The following is a 21,981-nucleotide window of genomic DNA, read 5'->3' as shown; positions in this document are numbered from 1 at the left end:
TTAGCATAGAAAAAGAATTTGCGATTAAACGCGATTAATCGTGAGTTAACGATGACATTAATGCGATTAATCACGATTAAATATTTTAATCGCTTGACAGCTCTAGTAAAAACACATGTTCAAATTGAATGAGAATAATAATAATAATAATAATTCTGCCATAGTATTTATTTAAGGGGGGGGGGGATACAAGTCTTTTGGGCATTCGTAGTGTTGATCAGCAGAGAAATAATTTGTCAGCAAAGACGGTGACGTCGCTTAGCAACGGAAGACGCTGGGATAGACAAGTCACCGGACTACTACCCATGAACGGAGCGTTCCACGGCATTGAGAAGACCCGTGTAATAAAGGCCTATAATATTTCTGTTTATGGCATTGATTTCTCCTCAGATTAGGCCAATAAACCAATGGTAAAATAAAAATAAAAACGCTCGATCAAAGGCCCGGCCCGAGTATAGTGGTGGGAAATATCGGCCCGACCGGGCCCGCGTCGGGCTCAGGCTCGGGCTCGGGCAGAGAATCTAAACACTGACTGGAACTACTTAGCAGGTGTCTGTAGGGCTATATCAGGAGTTAATGCACGCACTGCAGCCAATCAGAATCAGAGTATTCCCCCAGACCGTGGTCTAAACAATATTATTCACGAGTTATAAACAACCCCTACAAAACTACCTGCAAAAAAAACCCACAGCTGAGACTTGCAGGAGCATATTGGAGCAGTTGTAACGATGGACTTGTGCTCGCTCATTAAAATGCTGAATCAACATAGCGTTCTATATCATTTTATTTGTGAGGAAATTTTTCACAGATGTGCAACTTCTAATAATAATAATAATTCATTTTATTTGAGGGCGCCTTTCAAAGCACCCAAGGTCACCTTACAGGGCAGTTTAAAAACAGAAAACATAATCAACAATCATAAAAAACACAAGAACAAGATACATTGAACAATTTACATAAGTGGGGTGAGATGGGTTAGATGGAATATGTCAGTTTAAAAAGGTGTCGAGACGTGATTTAAAAGTGGAAAGAGTGTCGGAATTACGGATGTCAGGTGGGAGGGTGTTCCAGAGGTGGGGGGCAGATCTGCTGAAGGCTCTGGACCCCATGGTAACCAGGCGTGCGGGAGGCACAGTGAATTGAATGGAAGAGGAGGACCGGAAAGCGGGTGGGTGTGTTACAGATGTATGGAGGGGCGAGGTTGTGGAGGGCCTTGAAGGTGAGGAGCAGAATCTTGAAGTGGATGCGGGTTTTGACCGGGATCCAGTGAAGCTGCTGAAGGACAGGGGTGATGTGATTAATGGAGGGGGTTCTGGTGATGATGCGGGCGGCAGAGTTCTGGACCAGTTGGAGTTTGCGGATAGACTTGAGGGAGAGACCGAAGAGGAGGGAGTTACAATAATCGATGCGGGAAGTGACCAGGGTGTGAACAAGGATGGCTGTGCTATGGGGTGTGAGGGATGGGCGGAGGCGGTTGATATTGCGTAGATGGTAGTAGGCAGACCTGGTGATGTTATTGATGTGTGCTTGAAATGATAGTGTGCTGTCGAGGATGACACCCAGACTCTTAACCTGAGGGGAGGGGGAGACTGAGGTGTTGTCGATAGTGATGGAAAAGCTGTCAGGTTTTGTGAGGATGGATTTGGTGCCGATGAGGAGGACTTCTGTTTTATTGCTGTTGAGTTTGAGAAAGTTGCAGGTGAACCAGGATTTTATTTCTTGTAGGCAATCGGAGAGGGAGGTGGGAGGAAGGGTAGAAGTGGGCTTGGCGGATATGTAGAGCTGGGGGTCATCCGCATAGCAGTGAAAATGAATGTTAAATTTACGGAAAATATGGCCAAGTGGAAGTAGATAAATGATGAACAGGAGGGGGCCTAGAACAGAACCCTGGGGAACACCGGTAGTGACTGGAAGTGACCGGGATTAGAAAGTTTTGAGTTGGATGAACTGAGTACGGCCAGAGAGATATGATTTAAACCAGTGCAGGGGTGTGTCAGTGATACCAATGGAGGCCAGTCTGTCATGGAGGATGTTGTTGTGAAATGGTGTTGAAGGTCGCACTCAGATCAAGGAGGATGAGAATAGTGAGGTGTCCGGAGTCTGCTGCCATGAGAAGGTCATTGGTGATTTTAACCAGGGCTGTCTCTGTGCTATGGAGGGGGCGGAAACCAGATTGAAATTGTTCGTAAAGATTATTGAAGGATAAGTGAGCATGAACCTGAGATGCTATTGTTTTTTCCAGAATTTTTGATATGAAAGGGAGATTTGAGATAGGACAGAAGTTGTTGAGGTTATTGGGGTCAGCACCAGGTGTCTTGAGTATGGGGGTTATTGCAGCTGTTTTGAAGGATGAGGGGACAAGGCCGGAGCTGAGGGAGGAGTGTATGATGGACGTTATTAGGGGGGAAAGAGATGGTAGGCAGCCTTTAACTAAAACAGTAGGGATAGGGTCCAGCTGGCAGGTGGATGGTTTGGATTTCCGGATGAGGTCAGAGATTTCCTCAGTGGAGGGAAGTGTGAAGCTTGAGAGTAGACGGGAGACAGGGGCTGAGAAAGCGGAAAAAGACGGAATGTGGGTGATGTTAGGGGTCAGTTGCTGGTGAATCTTTTCTATTTTGGTGGTGAAGAATGACATTAAGGAGTTGCAATCATTTGTTGAGTATAGATGGGGAGCAATGGAGTCCGGTGGTCGTAAAAGTTTGTTGACAGTGGAGAACAGGGCCCGTGTATTTCCGTCACCTGAACTGATCAAATTGGTGTAGTGGGTAGATTTGGCTGTAGAAAGAGTGTCCTTGTAGTGAAGAATGTGGTTGTGATATATTTCTTTATGTATAACAAGTCCAGTTTTCTTGCAGAGGCGTTCCAGTTGACGGCCTTTCGCCTTGAGTTTGCGTAGTTCAGTGGTATACCATGGGGCAGAGTGAGTGAAGGAAACAGGATTTAAGGGGAGCAAGGGTGTTAAGAAGATCATGAAGACTGTTGTTGTAATGTGAAACCAGATCGTCGGTGGAGGACAGACTGTCAGTGCTGGGGAGGGAGTTGATACCAGTAGAGAGTGTATTTAAATTAATGTTCTTAATTAGAGATGCACCGATCAATCGGCCGCCGATTAAAAAAGCCGGTGTTGTATCCAATCGGCCACAATCGGTGACCTGCCGGTCACTGTCGTAATTTCCGGTTTTCGGCCGATCAAACTCACCCGCATGCGCGGTGCGTAGCAGCTCAAGGCGCCCAGAGCGCGGGAAGAAAACATGTTGCTGATTTGGACTTATTTCACTGTGTGCCAGGACGACCCAAAACACGCTGTTTGTAATGCTTGAAAGTCCAAAAATAAGCCGTGGGGGATCAACGCCTAAGACATTTCAGTGATGTTGCTAGGTACGCATCCTGCGTCCCTGACGCATTAAAATCTGAAAGGACGCACTAAACTCACTATCCATGCGTCCCGGGGACGCATCTCATTTTCCCCATGAAAAACGATACATTGTGAACATTAAACAACTCGTGTTTAATCACAGTTACTGGCCAAAGAAACCTTCTTGTGAGCAGACCGGACAAGCGCTGTTTCAACCCTCTGCGCATCTACTCGGCGCAGACGTGATCCCCTTTACAAAGTATCGCAACATGCTAATTTAGCCGCTACCAAAACAACTAGCTCGTCACCGCTGATTTCATTTCAACAATTAAAAATACGAACTTCATAGTAAATAAACCCACGTTTCCACTGCTCGATGCTGTGCTCATTCGTGTCGATTATGTTGTAACGTTTAGGGGACGTGCTGTAATGAAATAAATGAAACCTAATCCGGTGGTGGTGATGAAAACTACATTGAACGGCAGCCGCCATATTGTTATGCCCAAACGGCGCCTGCGCATACATCGCGCTTCAAACGAGATCCCGTTTTTCTCGAGAAACAGGCAGAGAAGAGAGAACGCAAAAATACCACCAAAGAAAAAGATTAAACCTATTGCAGGTCAGCAAACTATTGCAGCTGCATTTTCTGTCCCCACTACCTCTGCACTCCTCCCTGACTCTGATCAGCCTAGCGAGAGTACCTCAACATTGCCTGTACCTACTTCTGCCTCCCCCTCTACTGAGCCTGATGAGCCCACTGCAGAAGAAGTGCCTCAACCTTCTACATGTTCCTCCCAAAAAAAGCGAACTTTTCTGAAGCAGTGGCTCACCACATACAAATGGCTGCGCTTTTCAGATGACAATTTCATGTATTGAGTTTAACACTATTAATTTCATTTAAGAAATAGAATAATAATAAAAAAGAAACACATTTTTTAAACTGGGGACTCACTACATTGAAAACCTATCAACATCACTGCTATTATATGATTATAATTATTTCTTAGAAAATCGGTATCGGAAAAACCGGTTTTGGCAGGTCAGACCTCCTTAAAAACCGGAAATCGGTATCGGCCAAGAATTTTGCAATCGGTGCATCTCTATTCTTAATGTTGCGGAATGATATAACACGAGGCAGGTTTGTAATGGAAAGTGTAAGGTTGACAGTAAAAGATATAAACATGTGGTCGGAAATGGGGAGTTCAGCAGCAGTACAGGCAAGAGGAGTGACACCAGAACAACAGACCAAGTCCAGAACATGTCCTTTGGAATGAGTGGGGAAATGAATATGTTGCTGCAGTCCAAAACTATCCAGGCAGGATGTAAATTCACTTATGAGGGGATTACTGATTTTGTCCATGTGTATGTTGAAGTTCCCTAGTAATATAAAGTTGGGTGACCGTGAGAGTGAGGAAAGATGGGTAGTAAAAGCAGCAAATTAATTTATGAAATCACTATTATGCTTTGGTGGGCGATAGACAGTGGCGACTATAGTAGGTGTAGGGCCATTCAGTTGAATGGTGATGGATTCAAATGAGGGATGAGCAGGTACAGAAACGGGGAGACTTTACAATTCTCGCGATATATTATCGCGAGACCACCTCCTCGGCCAGAGGCGCGGGGTTGACAGGAGTAAACAAACCCGGGAGGTGTGGTTTCGTTCAGGTGTGAGAAGTCGCTAGGTTGTTGCCAAGTTTCAGTCAAACAGAGGAAATCAAGCTTACGGTCAGTAAGGAGCTCCTGGACGAGAGGACCCTTGCTCGTAAGAGAGCGGACGTTAAATAGGCCGAAGTTGACGTTGTTGTGTTGGTGTTTGGTGTTGTTGTTGTTAGCCGACCTGGCTAGGCTGGCTAACACACTGCGGTCAGCTTTACGTCCGGTGATTCCTGGGGGATGGCGAGAAGAGGACCAGAAGGAATGCTGTCGTCGATGTGGAAGCTCCGTCGGGATCCGCGGTGAACATATTTCCGACAGTAGGGCCGAGGGAATTCATGGCGGTGGAAAGCCGGTGGTGGATCTGGCAGGTGGAAACGTAGCTGCAGGAACTCAGCGGCTGTGTATTGGAGTACTGCCGCTGACGAGAGATTGAATATGAAGGACAGGGAAGTCCAGCCGAGCACATACCACACAAAATACGTGTCGATCAGCATTGTTGATAATCCACGGGAAGACTTCAGGCAGCGGAGGTGAGGGCAGCCCAACAGCCCGGTGCAACAGGTAATGCTAGTCCAGGCTAAGACACACGCTGTTTAACATAATAAAATCTAGCAGGAGTCAATAGATGCAAAAGATCACTTGCAGTAGCTGAGTCAGTGGGCATCGGTTAAAAAACAAAACAATTAAAACAGTTAAAAACAGTCAAAGGAACCGGAGACCAGCGGCTGATAATCGCGCCAGCGTTCACTCTCGCCAATCAATGCATTAGTTCACATTTGGGTTTACGAATGCACACATTTTGGGCATGTTCTCAGATTATAAACACGGGTGTGCAAATGTGTTTTGCACCAACTGCGCAGCAATGATATTAGCAAAAGTGTCAATTGCATGACTCTTTGAAGTTGAGATGCACAGGATAGGATTTGTGCACCTGCAAACAGACTTGTGAACTCATAGACCCTATTTTGTGTTTACAATGGTAGAAAAAATATTTAGGACTTCAAATGTACTGTTACACATTTTTGACTTTAGAGTACACATGCAAAATATATATTGTAGCGACCCAGCAGGACTAATATAATAATAATACCGTAATACATTTCATTCATAGTGCCCTTTTCATCCGAAGATCTCAAAGGGCTACAGGTTAAAAGCAAAAATAAAAATAAAAAGGGGGTTTAAAAACATCTAAGAGTGGGAGCCAAAGGTTTTCTTAACAATAAATGTTTTAAGACCTTTTTTAAAGCAATCAGTGGCGGGGGGGGGGAGTTTGTGGGGGGATGGAGTTGCCCTAGTTCACCCTGATAGGCCAGTTGGGATAGGGGGTGGGAACAGCTAGCCTCCAGAGTTACAAAAATACATTACAGCTCAAATTTAAGATGACTTCATGCAGAGAATGAGCATTGCAATGGAGCGTGCTTTTGGACATTTCCTTAATAGCTCTAGAGGCAGCATAATGTCCATGATGGGGGAATCACAAGGATGCGTTATAAAACCACATGAAGCGGGGAGCCATGCTGATGCTAATAAAGCCAACAATGACTATGCAAATATGAGCAACAACTATACTGGCACCTACACAGCCACAGCTAACGATGCTTATGCAGCAGTTGCTCTTGACAGAAATGCTAAGGTTCCCCTCAACGTACCATATTCCAAGTCTAACCACCAGTCTGGGGAGGGTACGGAGGCAGCTACTTTCCCTTTTGGGCACTCCTCCAACCCCGTAGTTAGTTGTACAGAAAGGGTTATAAAGCCTGGTTCTCCGGTTAAACATCCTCATCATCAGCCCCATCAGTGTCGGGCCGCAAACGCTACAATATTTACGACTTCAAATTTACGGTTACACATTGGTGACTTTAGTGTACGCATACAACATCTGCAGTTACAGGTGCTAAAACTTTTGCTACGATAATACCTTCATACAATAATACCTGCATAGATTTCCCCCCGCAGCAAACTCGCGCCACTACACTTGAAAAGCAGAGGCCTATTCCGGCGCAATTGATACATGGTGCTAATTTACGGGTCGAAAAAGCATTGTTAGCCCAGTTGGTGTTGCTATTTTGAAGCACAATGGCAGGTCCCAAACATGCAAACGATTAGCCTAATTGAAATATTATAACGATGACATGGATTGTGGAAAAATAAAAAAGCGTAACGTGTTTAAATCAAATTAAACACGTTACGCATAATACAGTCAATGGCAATGTATATTAACAGGGGGACACATGCATATTACAAACAAAAGTCGATAACGATAATGTAAACAACACTGGTAAGAAACTATGTTTGTTAATGTATTGCAGCATATCATTAAATACTCCAACAGTAGCGGCCACAGGACCGCATATCATATATTGGTTAAGTTCTCTTAGCCGAAATTTCCATGACGACTCTGAAGTTGTAGAAGAAACACTAATCCATGTGTGAATTAGGCCTTATTTTTCTCCATAGACTGAGCCATTTGAAGTTTGAAATTCATGTGGTCCTGCATCTGTCTTAAGCGGAGACTGCAAACACGCTGTCAAAATATCACCTCGTCCAAGGGCGTCAGTTTGTTTTTAGAAGTGGTGGGGACAATAACCATAAGCCTGAGTGTGGTCTGAAAAGTGCTGGGTACCCTTATGTAAGCTATTCATCCATTCAACGCTGCATTACAATATGCTGTACAGTGTATTGTCAGGTGTTGAAATTATTCGAATACTGGTTCGGAAAATTAGTATTTGAAGCTTAAATCAGTATTCGGAGCGGTAACCCTTCCTTTTACAGTCCCCTAATTACTAGGTATTTACCCGGTACATGCATGGTAAATTATAGTGTATTACTGGGTAATTACCACTGGTAATAAGAAGGTAAATACAGAGGTAGTTACCCGGTAAATACATGGTAAATCATAGTGTATTACTGGGTAAGTACCACTGGTAATAAGAAGGTAAATACAGAGGTAGTTACCCGGTAAATGCATGGTAAATCATAGTGTATTACTGGGTAATTACCACTGGTAATAAGAAGGTAAATACAGAGGAATTATCCGGTAAATTATAGTGTATTACTGTGTAATTACCACTGGTAATAAGAAGGTAAATACAGAGGAATTACAGCTGATGTACCAAGTAAAACCTCCACTATTACCCATCAACTCAACTAAGTAGCGTGTAGTTGTAACCGTTTTAGGTTGGTAATAACTCCCGATATTGTGTACTTCCTAGGAAATTAGGCAACCAATTCTTAGAAAAACCTATTACCCAAGGTTTATGTTGGTAACAGCCCAAATGTAATGATGTACTATCTAGAAATTAGCATAGTACTTTCCAATAAAATACTTTTTCTTAGTTATTATTCATAGCTACACCCATTTAGAAAGGGTTTATTCAATTTACCACTATGGAATTACTTACCTGGTAACAACCTCTGCAGGAAGTTTTCCTCTAGTGTCATGGTACATCTTCTTAAATACTGGGTACGAAGCCGTTTGTTTCCATGGTATTACCAGGTTCTTACCATATCATTTATAATAGATACATTCCATTGTCCATGCAGTCAACACAAACTTGTACCATGTACGTTCTGCGACGTTACAAAGTAAAACACGACAATTTACCCAGTAAGTAAGCTGAAACTGTACTGTAAAAGGAAGCCTCGTTTGTTTCCATGGTATTACCAGGTTCTTACCATATAATTTGTAATACATTATTCCCTTTTCCATGCAATCAACACAAACTTGTACCATGTACGTTCTGCGACGTTACCAAGTAAAACACGACAATTTACCCAGTAATTAAGCTGAAACTGTACTGTAAAAGGAAGCCTCGTTTGTTTCCATGGTATTACCAGGTTCTTACCATATCATTTGTAATACATTATTCCCTTTTCCATGCAGTCAACACAAACTTGTACCATGTACGTTCTGCGACGTTACCAAGTAAAACACACCAATTTACCCAGTAATTAAGCTGAAACTGTACTGTAAAAGGAAGCCTCGTTTGTTTCCATGGTATTACCAGGTTCTTACCATATAATTTGTAATACATTATTCCCTTTTCCATGCAGTCAACACAAACTTGTACCATGTACGTTCTGCGACGTTACCAAGTAAAACACGACAATTTACCCAGTAATTAAGCTGAAACTGTACTGTAAAAGGAAGCCTTGTTTGTTTCCATGGTATTACCAGGTTCTTACCATATCATTTGTAATACATTATTCCCTTTTCCATGCAGTCAACACAAACTTGTACCATGTACGTTCTGCGACGTTACCAAGTAAAACACGACAATTTACCCAGTAAGTAAGCTGAAACTGTACTGTAAAAGGAAGCCTCGTTTGTTTCCATGGTATTACCAGGTTCTTACCATATCATTTGTAACACATTATTCCCTTTTCCATGCAGTCAACACAAACTTGTACCATGTACGTTCTGTGACGTTACCAAGTAAAACACGACAATTTACCCAGTAATTAAGCTGAAACTGTACTGTAAAAGGAAGCCTTGTTTGTTTCCATGGTATTACCAGGTTCTTACCATATCATTTGTAATACATTATTCCCTTTTCCATGCAGTCAACACAAACTTGTACCATGTACGTTCTGCGACGTTACCAAGTAAAACACGACAATTTACCCAGTAATTAAGCTGAAACTGTACTGTAAAAGGAAGCCTTGTTTCCATGGTATTACCAGGCTCTTACCATACAAGTTGTAACTGGTTATTCCCTTTTCAATGCAATCAACACAAACCATATATGTTCTGCAACATCGTTCACCAGTAGTTAAGCACTTTAATTGTTATTATAAAACCCCAAACCACTGTTGATGAAAGACATATTAAAATTAAACAAAATCAAAGGCTTATCTTTCAAACAATGCATATCTCACAAACAGGCACTGAACACTGAAGAAATTGGCCAAAAAAAAGAGCCATCCACATCAACTCAATTTAAATGTTACTGATGGTGTTTTCATAAAACACATGACAGTGTTATGGCAAGTGACCACAAGGAAGACTGCTTCAACCTCTACAATTTGAATAAGTGGTGAATGCCATGCAGCAATCTGCCTATGGGAGCATCTTTGTGGTCCTTCGCAAACCAATGAGTCCACTCGATGAATGAGAGATGACTCTTTAGTCTAGTGTCTTCTCTGTGAGGTATCCCTGCAGTCTCCACATCTGGGATTTGAAGGCTGACCAAGAATCAGAAGACAAGAAAATAAACATTAGGACTGTCAATTAATGAACATTTCTAGAACATGTAGAACTCAAAGATTATTTTGTTTATCAGTTAAGAAAGGATGCTGGTCCTCTGGCCATTGTGTTTGGTCATATTGAAAAGAGAAAAAGGCATAGCCATAAATACAGTTAATAGGACGGGAGGGGACAGGCCGTTAGCTACGGTTAGCCCTTTAGCATCGAGCTAGCGGAGCTTCTGTCATTCAAATAACTCGGACATGTTGTCTAAAACCTATAACACCCAATTTATTAATTGGGTGTTCTCCCATAAGTACAGTTAATAGGACGGGAAGAGACAGGCTCTGTTAGCCCCGGTTAGCGCGATGCTAAAGAGCAGCTCTACCGGAGCATGCCACCTCAACGGGTGCAAGTTAGCCTCCGGTTTGATATTCGCCGGATATTCGGTTTACCACCCAATCGGATTCATCAACATAAGTGCAATACATTACGGGCTTAGTATGTTGAGGACGGTTTAGGACACCGTATCGCGAAAAATCACAAACACATGTTGTCGCCATCAATGTCTGTGCAACAACGTCATTTACGTTCTGGCTGCTACCTGTTTTAGGGACCGTCAACAAATTACACTCACCGACTGTTGGCAGAGACGTTACCATGGAAGTTTCAGGAAATTAATCACACAAATATATTGCAATATAGTTAATCATAATGCAGTTAATAGTTTAATATTCGACAAAAATCGACCAAACTATATTTGAAATTATTAATTGCATCCCGTTTAACAATAATGCAATATATTAGCAAAGTTACCTGCAGTAAGTAGCAGCCCACCATTGGCAACTACTACTACAATCAGGTGACAAAATGTATTTTTTTGTGATTTTTATGTTATTTTATATGATTTATTTCCAGAAACAATTCCATGGTAACGTCTCTGCCACCAGTCGGTGAGTGTAACTTGTTGACGGTCCCTAAAACAGGTAGCAGCCAGAGAACGTCAATGACGTAGTTGCACAGACATCGACGGCGACAACATGTGTTTGTGATTTTTCGCGATACGGTAATACCCTAAACCGTCCTCAACATACTAAGCCCGTAATGTATTGCATTTATGTTGATGAATCCGATTGGGTGGTAAACCGAATATCCGGCGAATATCAAACCGGAGGCTAACTTGCACCTGTTGAGGTGGCATGCTCCGGTAGAGCTGCTCTTTAGCATCGCGCTAACCGGGGCTAACAGAGCCTGTCTCTTCCCGTCCTATTAACTGTACTTATGGGAGAGAGCCCGATTAAATCCGGATATTTTAATAAATTGGGTGCTATAGGTTTTAAACAACATTTCCGAGTTATTTGAATGACAGAAGCTCCGCTAGCTCGATGCTAAAGGGCTAACCGGAGCTAACTGCCTGTCCCCTCCCGTCCTATTAACTGTATTTATGGCTATGCCTTTTTCTCTTTTCAATATGACCAAACACAATGGCCAGAGGACCAGCATCCTTTCTTAACTGATAAACGAAATAATCCTTGACTTCTACATGTTCTAGAAATGTTCATTAATTGACAGTCCTAATGTTTATTTTCTTGTCTTCTGATTCTTGTCAGCCTTCAAATCCCAGATGTGGAGACTGCAGGGATACCTCACAGAGAAGACACTAAAGAGTCATCTCTCATTCATCGAGTGGACTCATTGGTTTGCGAATGACCACGAAGATGCTCCCATAGGCAGATTGCTGCATGGCATTCACCACTTATTCAAATTGTAGAGGTTGAAGCAGTCTTCCTTGTGGTCACTTGCCATAACACTGTCATGTGTTTTATGAAAACACCATCAGCAACATTTAAATTGAGTTGATGTGGACAGCTCTTTTGTTTGTCCGATTTCTTCAGTGTTCAGTGCCTGTTTGTGAGATATGCATTGTTTGAAAGATAAGCCTTTGATTTTGTTTAATTTTAATATGTCTTTCATCAACTGTGGTTTGGGGTTTTATAACAACAATTAAAGTGCTTAACTACTGGTGAACGATGTTGCAGAACATATATGGTTTGTGTTGATTGCATGGAAAAGGGAATAACCAGTTACAACTTGTATGGTAAGAGCCTGGTAATACCATGGAAACAAACGAGGCTTCCTTTTACAGTACAGTTTCAGCTTAATTACTGGGTAAATTGTCGTGTTTTACTTGGTAACGTCGCAGAACGTACATGGTACAAGTTTGTGTTGACTGCATGGAAAAGGGAATAATGTATTACAAATTATATGGTAAGAACCTGGTAATACCATGGAAACAAACAAGGCTTCCTTTTACAGTAGTTTCAGCTTAATTACTGGGTAAATTGTCGTGTTTTACTTGGTAACGTCGCAGAACGTACATGGTACAAGTTTGTGTTGACTGCATGGAAAAGGGAATAATGTGTTACAAATGATATGGTAAGAACCTGGTAATACCATGGAAACAAACGAGGCTTCCTTTTACAGTACAGTTTCAGCTTACTTACTGGGTAAATTGTCGTGTTTTACTTGGTAACGTCGCAGAACGTACATGGTACAAGTTTGTGTTGACTGCATGGAAAAGGGAATAATGTATTACAAATGATATGGTAAGAACCTGGTAATACCATGGAAACAAACAAGGCTTCCTTTTACAGTACAGTTTCAGCTTAATTACTGGGTAAATTGTCGTGTTTTACTTGGTAACGTCGCAGAACGTACATGGTACAAGTTTGTGTTGACTGCATGGAAAAGGGAATAATGTATTACAAATTATATGGTAAGAACCTGGTAATACCATGGAAACAAACGAGGCTTCCTTTTACACTACAGTTTCAGCTTACTTACTGGGTAAATTGTCGTGTTTTACTTGGTAACGTCGCAGAACGTACATGGTACAAGTTTGTGTTGACTGCATGGACAATGGAATGTATCTATTATAAATGATATGGTAAGAACCTGGTAATACCATGGAAACAAACGGCTTTGTACCCAGTATTTAAGACGATGTACCATGACACTAGAGGAAAACTTCCTGCAGAGGTTGTTACCAGGTAAGTAATTCCATAGTGGTAAACTGAATAAACCCTTTCTAAATGGGTGTAGCTATGAATAATAACTAAGAAAAAGTATTTTATTGGAAAGTACTATGCTAATTTCTAGATACATCATTAAATTTTGGCTGTTACCAACATAAACCTTGGATAATAGGTGTTTCTAAGAATTGGTTGCCTAATTTCCTAGGAAGTACACAATATCGGGAGTTATTACCAACCTAAAACAGTTACAACTACACGCTACTTAGTTGAGTTGATGGGCAATAGTTGAGGTTTTACTTGGTACATCAGCTGTAATTCCTCTGTATTTACCTTCTTATTACCAGTGGTAATTACACAGTAATACACTATAATTTACCGGATAATTCCTCTGTATTTACCTTCTTATTACCAGTGGTAATTACCCAGTAATACACTATGATTTACCATGTATTTACCGGGTAACTACCTCTGTATTTACCTTCTTATTACCAGTGGTAATTACCCAGTAATACACTATGATTTACCATGTATTTACCGGGTAACTACCTCTGTATTTACCTTCTTATTACCAGTGGTAATTACCCAGTAATACACTATAATTTACCATGTATGTACCGGGTAAATACCTAGTAATTAGAGGACTGTAAAAGGAAGGGTTACCTTCGGAGCTTCGTTATTTTCTTTTTTCCACGTACGTGACTTTACCAGAGCGAGGGAGGGAGGCAAACTATAAGCGTCAGCGACACCAAGCAGAGAAGCGAGAGAGGTGGAGGAAGAATAGATATCTTGTTTCCCTTTACTTTATAACACAACCTTAGCGGGATCTCTGGAGGAAAAGTAATACTTAAAACCTTAGCTTAGTTGTTTGTTTACGTTCGCTGTACAGCGCCGCGCCAATCAACTGTGACTGGCTTGCTGCAGAGCGTGAGCGTTTTGGGAATACCCGGTCAATATAATGGATATAATATGGACACATAAGACAATCAATATTCGGTATTTGTTATGGATTTATTGTACAAATTCCCTGAAAAGATGCACGTTCCAGGATGAATTGAAAAGCTCCCGTAAGGGCTGAGATGGCAGAGAACAGCTGATTTGGAACGGAGCAACAGCTGTTCGCTTTCACGGGGAAAAACTAAGGAACTTCAACCTACTTAGGCCTACTAATTAACGTTCAAAGCTATTAAATCTTCAACAAAATATGCAGATACTGTCAAAATCGGTTCCAGGGAGTATATAAGGATTATTAATGTTGTTTTTGATGGTGTTTTTTTCTGGAACGAGTATTTATATATTCGCTCGTAAAAACCAACGAGTATTCGAAGCCTGAAAAATGGCATTCGGGCCAGCCCTATGAAGATCCTATTCGAACAATAAAAGTTGAAAACCACAGTTTGTGTTTTGGCTTGTTTTGCAAAACGGCGTTGGAAACACCAGGGTATTGGCTCGGGATATGTAGGCCTAATACTAATACACACAGGACAAAGAACAGTGTTGGCAATTTAACACTTATCTTGACATCAACAAAGTTTACCAGACAAACAATGCCAGACTGTAAAGGGGGTACGAAATGAAACGAGGTACTGAGCATCAGCCTTTTGAAGACGAGCAAGGGCTGCTGGTAGCATATGTTATGCTGCATTAAAAAAAGAAGAAAAATACAAGCACCCAGAGGAGAATTGCATCTGCCAAATCCTGACCACCAGTAAACACTTGCGAAGGACCAATGTAGACTTCACTCGTTACAACATCATAAGAAAATTGTCCGCAAATAAAATCCCCTTCAGTTTAGGATAATCACACAGGTTATGCGAGAACATATTTATGTCAGGATAGGCCTACCGGGCTCCAAGTCGTCACATATCTCAATCAGACAAAACCAACTATAATCACATTGGCATAGCAATCGCACCGTGTGTAGCTGCTACTAGCTGCAATCTATGCATACTAACTGGAGCACCATCCAGAATCAGATTACAATCGTTTAGGACCGTGGATAACCTTTGGCCAGGTCATCACGATTCACGAGCAAACAGAACCAGCATCAAAGTTTACGTAAACCAATTTCTTACCTTATGTGGCCCTCCACATGCAGGCTAGATCCGTATCTGTCGTGGAAATATCAATCATAACTATAAATATACAATCACATACAAATTATATTAACCTTGTTTATATAATTATTACATTAGAAGAAACTGTATACATTCTCCCTGTAACTAAAAACAAATCCCTTCCTCTCTTAAAACTGAGAGAGGTTAAGTTAATTCGTATTCAAGTTCCCACTGGAACCAGTAAGTCTGGTTTTGTGACCAGGCCAATCGACTGACTTCTTTGTTGTGTAAACTATTTACAGCCACCATGTCTTGCAAACCTGCAGACATGTCCAATAACCACCCGTTGTATTGCAAATTAACTTGGCCTTAGGTCACTCCCACTCCCTACCCACAATGGAAACGTTCCCTATAAGAATGTTGTTCACCTATTGTTTCATGGAATGTGTTCTTGGTAACTTTTGCTGCCAGTACTTTTCCCATGATCATGCTTTAAGATTAAATCAAATATTTCGCTGTCCGACGTGTCCGTGAGAGAACTTTCTCTTCATCAAATGGCGTTGTCGGCAGGATCCCAATATGAGATCATCAGACTGGTAAGTTATGTTTCTTTTAAATTACTATCTTGCCATTCTGACCCTCTGACGGGATCCGGAATTTGGAAAATAGATAAACACATGTGATTAGGATCTGACCTGGACCTTTGGAGGCGATTAGCACTAAAACAACTATTCAGCTAAAGAGGGGATAAGTGGACATAGTTGCCTGCCTTTGGTATGATGAAAGTAAAGATCTATTTCAAATAGGGCTGATAATTGCACCCACGGGAAGAAGTTATTTAATTTTGACCCGGACCTTTGCACCGTTTTTGCACTGACAGAAACGGTTCAAAGGTATGATGAATGGACACTAGAGATCTATTTCAAATAGGGCTGATGATTGCACCCACGGGAAAACCAAGTAGGATGAATTGAGTGGCCTCATGTTGTTTGAACCTGAATGAAATGTACATAAAATAGAGGAGCCTCCCAACCTAAAGACACCAACGACGGCGAAAAATTTGATTTAACCACTGTTCAACTTTTCTTGTCATGTTACTAAACTTATCTTTTTTCAGAAAAGTGGACGAGTGGTAAAACTAAATATAATAGAAAAATAACGTCCGGCCTTTACGGACGCAAACAGTGCCAGCAGGTAAGTATGGCACTGAAACAACTGAGGGAATAGGCCCCCCTCGGTTGTGAAAACAAAAAATATATAAAGAACATCGTTGTGTCTCATCCCAATTGTTATGTTATGTATTTTTCGCGCCGTATTTCTATCCTTTCTTTCCATGCTTTGCTTTCATGTTGTCTACAACCTCTTGTAGACCCTTCTTCTTTCCACAGCGCTGGAGAAGCAGTTTTACGCCGTCCCGAAATTCAAAATGTATTTGAATGCGATTGTAATAGATTTACTGCTGAGTTGTATTAATATGATCTGAGAGATCGTATAGATTTTTTTCAGATAAATAGCAATGCCCAAGGAACGAATGCCCGAAAAACGTAGCAGTTCAAGACACTGATCGAGAGCCAGAGGACAATTCAACTCCACAAAAGTTTATTCTTCAAACAGGTTTGATTGATAAACCACGAGTGAGTACCCTGAAACTAACATAGAAATAAATAAATCGGGCTCCTTTGAGACATTGACTTTACTCTGATTTACAAATTTGTACAAAATATATTAATATCATTCAGTTAGATAACATTTCTTTGTTTCTTTATCAAACAGATCTGTGGTCTCCATTTACGTTGAGTTCCACATGTTTTAAAATTATTAAATAACATTAACATAGCCTACTTTTAGCATTAAAGAATTCATGACGTAAAACTATAACAAAAGTGATTGTATTTTGTTTCATATATCCCTATCTGTTGTATCAGCTGTGTGTGTATTCCTTTATTCGTATTAATTTGTTTGTGTTTTCTTTCCAAAAGAACGTCTGACTCCCACAGTCATAAAGAGTAAAATGGGCGCCAATTCATCAAAACGGGACGCTAAGGTGACAATAACGGTATCTAAGCAAATTAAAAAACGCGCGGACGTGGTAAGAACTCGCTATGGTAAAAAAAAAAAACGATCCTATAGTGCCCCCAAGATCCCCCGCAGATATAGTCTTGAGGGAAGAAGGCATATACTCGGTCTTTCCATTTACTTATGATGTGTACGAATGGATGGCTGTTGGCCAATAGGTGGTTCTTTTGATTCTTGCAAACTACAAGAATTAAAAGAAACAATAACGTCTGGACCAGATCCGAAATGGGATTTTCATTACACACAGAATTGTTTAGATGCATGGATTCGCACTGCAAAACGTCACCCAATACCAAAACCAGTTAAACAAGAAGTAACTCCAGAAATCGCGTCTAACATTTTCAAAAAAACGATGCAAATCAACCCAGATTGGCCAGAAGTGTATAGAACAGCTCTGTTGAACATAACAGCAACTAGTAATGCAGAACATGTTGATAAATTAATGACTGAAATAGAGTTAACAGCCGCAGAAGTAGACGCTATTAAAACAGCCCAAAACAACATAAAAGACAAAACCGCCCTCGCTACACTTTGTGTAAGGAGCCAACGTCAACTCGTTAAAGAACCCCCCAGATGCTATTACTGCGAAAAGATTGGTCATCAGGAGAGATATTGCAGAAAGAAACACAGAGACAAGGCCAAACCGTCGGCCCCGCCCATGGAACCAGTCAACGGCCCCCACACCATGAAGAACACGCTCCAACGCCCAGGTGTGTATAATCATTACTAGGACCCCTTGGAGAAGGAAACAACGATCCAGGCAACGCTTCTTCAACTGTCTTCCACCCCCACCGAAAATCCAAAATGTTCCGTGCAGGTAGGACAAAACCATTTTGAATTTCTTGTCGATTCTGGTGCTACAGTATCAGCTATTAACAAAACTGGTATTTTACAAGAAAGTAACCAAACATTGAAAACGGTTGGTATTGCTGGCATTTCGATGAGTGAAACAATATCAAAGCCAGTTCCTACTATTGTATCACATGTCCCATTGGAACAGAAGTTTTTAATCTCTCCCACCTCTCCTGTTACAGTTCACCCCAGAGTTTATCCCAGGTACCATCTAAAATATGGGCCATGCATAAAAAATCATGCAGGATTTGTAACCTCTTCACCATCTCTTAAAGTTACATTAAAGTCAGATGCTACTTTGACCTGTACTCGATAATATCGTTTGTCCCCCGAAGCATTAGATAGAATTCAGCCGGTAATAACTTCTCTTTTATCTCAAGGTATTCAAAAGGAAACAACTACTAGTCCTTGTAACACACCCATATTGCCCCTCCCGAAGCCAGGGAGACCAGATGAATAGAGATTTGTACAAGATTTGAGAACAGTCCACAATTGCGTTGTTCCTATCACACCCCATAGCACCAGACACACATACAATACTGTCATCAATCCCTTCAGATTCCACACATTACACAGTAATTGATCTGTGCTAAGCGTTTTTCTCCATTCCAATACCATCTGACAGCCCTACCCATGGTTTTTATCCTAGTGATATGATCATGTTAAAGTCACTTACCCCAAATGTTCTCCTCCCCAGATGGCAAGGACCAATCCAGGTGTAACTGACCACGAGGGCTGCAGTCAAACTCCAAGGAAAACCAGAATGGATCCATGCAAGCCGATGCCGCCCAGCACCTCCAGAAGAGGAAAACACCAACACCTCGAATGGACCACCTCTACCGCGATCTGCATAATACTCCTGATGAGCCCAGCAGACCAATGCAACGCAACCACCAGCAACAACGACCGACTCCCAACCATAGCGGAACCCCAGCTAACCACATCATCACACAACCAGTTTGCAAGCCCACTTGCTGCAGCTCAAACCCACTTCAACACCACCAAGAATGGGCCACTTACTCCAATGAAGAGTTACCAAATGAAAAATGAGTGACCTAACATGCTCGACATAAATTTTACTAATGTACATATTGATCATTTACTTTTACTAATTTCTTTGAATTTGCAAATTTTACAAATGTACATATTGATTACTTTATTAATGATTGATTTTTACTAATTTCTTTGAATTTTGTTCCTATTATTCTGTGTTTTAACTTGTTTCACCATCATTTGTAATCCTGTGCCATAATATACTACCTGTAATAAGTGTTGATCTTATGATCAAAAAGGGAGGAACTGTCGTGGAAATATCAATCATAACTATAAATATACAATCACATACAAATTATATTAACCTTGTTTATATAATTATTACATTAGAAGAAACTGTATACATTCTCCCTGTAACTTAAAACAAATCCCTTCCTCTCTTAAAACTGAGAGAGGTTAAGTTAATTCGTATTCAAGTTCCCACTGGAACCAGTAAGTCTGGTTTTGTGACCAGGCCAATCGACTGACTTCTTTGTTGTGTAAACTATTTACAGCCACCATGTCTTGCAAACCTGCAGACATGTCCAATAACTACCCGTTGTATTGCAAATTAACTTGGCCTTAGGTCACTCCCACTCCCTACCCACAATGGAAACGTTCCCTATAAGAATGTTGTTCACCTCTTGTTTCATGGAATGTGTTCTTGGTAACTTTTGCTGCCAGTACTTTTCCCATGATCATGCTTTAAGATTAAATCAAATATTTCGCTGTCCGACGTGTCCGTGAGAGAACTTTCTCTTCATCAGTATCCATATCGATATCCAGTGTAACAAACATGCCTTTTATAGGAAGCAAAAGGACCGGCTATTTTCTGAATAAAAATGTCAATTTTGGCTGTCTGTCTTGAAACTTCTCCAGTGTGTTCACACCAAACGCAACGGGACGACAAGATCCCATACAAAGTGAACGTGTAGACGTGTATCGGGCGAATTTTTTTGATTTGTCGCGTCACACTTTCGCCGTGCACAGGCGAGCGCGTTCACGAGGATTTGTGGCGCGACAAATTTAAACTTTGACACGAATTTTGCGTGATGACAGCCAATCAGCGTTCAACAGCGTGGCCACTGAGTGACATGTGTAACGTAACAGCCAATCAGCGTTCAACCGTCAAACTCAGCGCAGTGCAGTCCGGGGTGTACTGCAGCATGGAGGAGAAAGTGAATGTTGCCGTTTGCGACTCTCGGAGCTCTATATATAATAGTATATAATATAATATAATTGAATATATAATATCACGGCCAAAAGCTCTGTGTGCCTCCGGATGGCCGTAGCGCGGGGAGCTCATAGGGATTGGGCTTCTCGGGAGTCAGGGTTTGTTTACCGGCGTTGCTATGGGTTCCGGTCTTGTGTGTTCCAACGGTTTATTAGGTAGGCCTATCTAATAAATGATGTCTTCGAGCGCGCCTATCGCATGATTTTAGACTCGACGATTTTGGTTCAGTATGTGGGGATTTTTTCAGCAATTGGTTTGCACATTTGGTAATTGGTTTTGCACATTTTTAAAACTGGTGGGGACAAAATTCGTATTTCAAATAGTGGGGGGGAGTCGGGGGACATGTCCACCCCGTCCCCCCCGTAATCGACGCCTATGACCTCGTCAAGTTCAAATGCGCTCATGGCTCTTAAAGGGGATGGGAGATGGCACTCTCCTGCACGAATTGCATGTTACTTCCAAAACCCACCTACGGGTTTCAGACCAACCCATTTTAGATTTGCGTCGGGCACAAGATTAATTTGTACGCCGATATAATAGCAACAGTGCCAGAGTTCCGCCCACAAAGCTACTTGCGTTTTCGTGCTTCTCACTTGCATTTCAGACTGTTAAAATAGGGCCCTATGTCCGTCCGATGAAAACCAATTTTAACCCCTGGGCATCACTAGCACAACCACATAACGGCCAGTAACACACCGATAGCGTCCTGCAGCAGGTGTGTGAGCTTGCTGTTGCGGTACGGGACGTGAGGTCTCTGCTCCGCCAGCGCAACCAGGACGTCCGACAGAGCGCACAGGCTGCGGTTTATACAGGAGGTCTCCCACAGCGCCGCGCCCGTCACCCCCGACATGCCTGACCACATACAAACACAAACACACACACGCACACAAAAAGTTCATAAAGGTGATGTCACTGATAACTTCTGTGGACCAATCAGTAGTCAACAACCAAAATCTGTTCGCGTTTCGGTTTGCGGAACGCGAACAGATTTTGCGACATCGGTTTGCGACATCTCTCTGAAAAGTATTTTGTGGGGCCAATAAGAAAGCAGCAGGGGGCGACGTCACAGACATCTCCTCACCGACACACTCGCTGCCGGCCAGGTCCACCAGCTGGAGGCGGGTCCGAAAGAGGCCCTGGGCTCTGCCCGGCCGGGGGGAGGGGCATTGGGAGTGGCCAGGGAAGGAGAAGGAGGATGAAGGGGAGGCGGTGGCAGCAGAGTGGTCGGCAGAGGCGTGGCGGGGGGCGCCATTGGCCCGGCGACAGCGAAATGTTGATATCTCTGTCAATTTCAATGCAAACGTGTTACTAAGCTTACCAAAGGGTTGAAGGGCCAAACTCCACCATTTGGAAGTGATCAAAAAGTGATTCTAATGCTCTGAAAAGCATTTTGCGCTCATAAAAACAAGAAATGTTGATATCTCTGTCAATTTCAATGCAAACCTGTTACTAAGCTTACCAAATGGTTGAAGGGCCAAACTCCACCTTTTGGAAGTGATCAA

The sequence above is a fragment of the Gadus chalcogrammus genome, unplaced genomic scaffold (genome assembly GCF_026213295.1).
Source record: "Gadus chalcogrammus isolate NIFS_2021 unplaced genomic scaffold, NIFS_Gcha_1.0 GACHA081, whole genome shotgun sequence".
Classification (NCBI taxonomy): domain Eukaryota; kingdom Metazoa; phylum Chordata; class Actinopteri; order Gadiformes; family Gadidae; genus Gadus; species Gadus chalcogrammus.
Note: the sequence above shows the minus strand (reverse complement) of the source record.